The sequence below is a fragment of the Schistocerca cancellata genome, chromosome 3, assembly GCF_023864275.1.
Source record: "Schistocerca cancellata isolate TAMUIC-IGC-003103 chromosome 3, iqSchCanc2.1, whole genome shotgun sequence".
NCBI lineage: Eukaryota > Metazoa > Arthropoda > Insecta > Orthoptera > Acrididae > Schistocerca > Schistocerca cancellata.
The window spans coordinates 3,596,518-3,598,625 of NC_064628.1; the positions used below are offsets into that span (position 1 = coordinate 3,596,518).

General features: G+C 44.1%; 1 pseudogene; it reads left to right on the forward strand.

Moving 5' to 3' along the window:
- Nucleotides 1-1,240: 1,240 nt before the first annotated feature.
- LOC126177480 (5S ribosomal RNA) lies at nucleotides 1,241-1,358 on the forward strand (annotated as a pseudogene).
- The last annotated feature ends 750 nt before the right edge of the window (nucleotides 1,359-2,108 follow it).

The following is a 2,108-nucleotide window of genomic DNA, read 5'->3' on the forward strand; positions in this document are numbered from 1 at the left end:
GCCGGTATTTGATATTAATAGACTTCTCTTGGCCAAAAATGGCTTTTTTGCCATAGCGACTCTGCTTTTGATGTCCTCCTTGCTCCGTCCGTCATTGGTTATTTTACTGCCTAGGTTGCAGAATTCCTTAACTTCATTGACTTCGTGACCATCAATCCTGATGTTAAGTTTCTCGCTGTTCTCATTTCTACTACTTCTCATTACCTTCGTCTTTCTCCGATTTACTCTCAAACCATACTGTGTACTCATTAGACTGTTCATTCCGTTCAGCAGATCATTTAATTCTTCTTCACTTTCACTCAGGATAGCAATGTCATCAGCGAATAGTACCATTGATATCCTTTCACCTTGTATTTTAATTCCACTCCTGAACCTTTCTTTTATTTGCATCATTGCTTCCTCGATGTACAGATTGAAGAGTAGGGGCGAAAGGCTACAGCCTTGTCTTACACCCTTCTTAATACGAGCACTTTGTTCTTGATCGTCCACTCTTATTATTCCCTCTTGGTAGTTGTACATATTGTATATGACCCGTCTCTCCCTATAGCTTACCCCTACTTTTTTCAGAATCTCGAACAGCTTGCACCATTTTATATTGTCGAACGCTTTTTCCAGGTCGACAAATCCTATGAAAGTGTCTTGATTTTTCTTTAGCCTTGCTTCCATTATTAGCCGTAACGTCAGAATTGCCTCTCTCGTCCCTTTACTTTTCCTAAATCCAAACTGATCGTCACCTAGCGCATTCTCAATTTTCTTTTCCATTCTCTACTTATTTATTGTAAATAACTTCCAATCTAAATAACTTACGTTAATTAATTTTGTGAAACGTAATTATCACTTCATAACTGACGTTTCAAAGATATAGCGGCTGATTGCTACGGTTGTAATACGTTTTTTCGTTTGTTTTAGAAAGTAAATGAAGAGCGTTTCTGCTCTTATCTCTCTATTCCGTGAGCCTTTGCACTGATACGACATGCTATAGCTCCGTTCCGTGCCTAAAAGTAACTATTCTTTCTTTTGTGCAGACGAATCTGATGTGTCATGTATCAGCTTTAGAACCATTTGTAATTAAATCACTGTAAATTAGTGAAGTCTCATGAGTTCTCGTTATAACAGTTTTCCTAACAGATCTATACGCAATATTTTATTGTTATAGCCATCAAACAATACGGGTTTAATGGATTGTTGCATAGACACACAATGGTCGAATACGCTTAGTATTCTGCCATTTATTCGTTTAGGCAACGGCCTTGCCGCAGTGAACACACCGGTTCCCGTCAGATCACCGAAGTTAAGCGCTGTCGGGCGTGGCCGGCTCTTGGATGGGTGACCATCTGGGCCGCCATGCGCTGCTGCCATTTTTCTGGGTGCACTCAGCCTCGTGATGCCAATTGAGGAGCTACTCGACCAAATAGAAGCGGCTCCGGTCAAAGAATACCGTCATAACGACCGGGAGAGCGGTGTGCTGACCACACGCCCCTCCTACCCGCATCCTCAGCTGAGGATGACACGGCGGTCGGATGGTGCCGATGGGCCACTTGTGGCCTGAAGACGGAGTGCATTTATTCATTTACAGCGTTTCTGAGATTAACTGGCGATCATCACGAAGCGTTTTGCAAACTTGAGTGCAAGTGCGGAATTTTTAAATGGTCTGTGTTGTGGGTTGGCAGGAGAGCCAACCCACTATGAGAGGAAGCCGAAAGGCACGCGTTTTAGCGCACGCAGGCTGTCGTGAGGTCTGGAACACGTCAAGGAAATTAGACTAGCAAAAAAGGACGTAGCTGCTGAAATACTTAACTTTAATCCTTAAATGGCGAACGTCGCTCTTGACGGTACATGTTTTACAGCATCAATAGTAACTGGTAATGGCGCCTTGCTAGGTCGTAGCAAATGACGTAGCTGAAGGCTATGCTAACTATCGTCTCGGCAAATGAGAGCGTATTTGTCAGTGAACCATCGCTAGCAAAGTCGGTTGTACAAATGGGGCGAGTGCTAGGAAGTCTCTCTAGACCTGCCGTGTGGCGGCGCTCGGTCTGCAATCACTGATAGTGGCGACACGCGGGTCCGACGTATACTAACGGACCGCGGCCGACTTAAAGGCTACCACC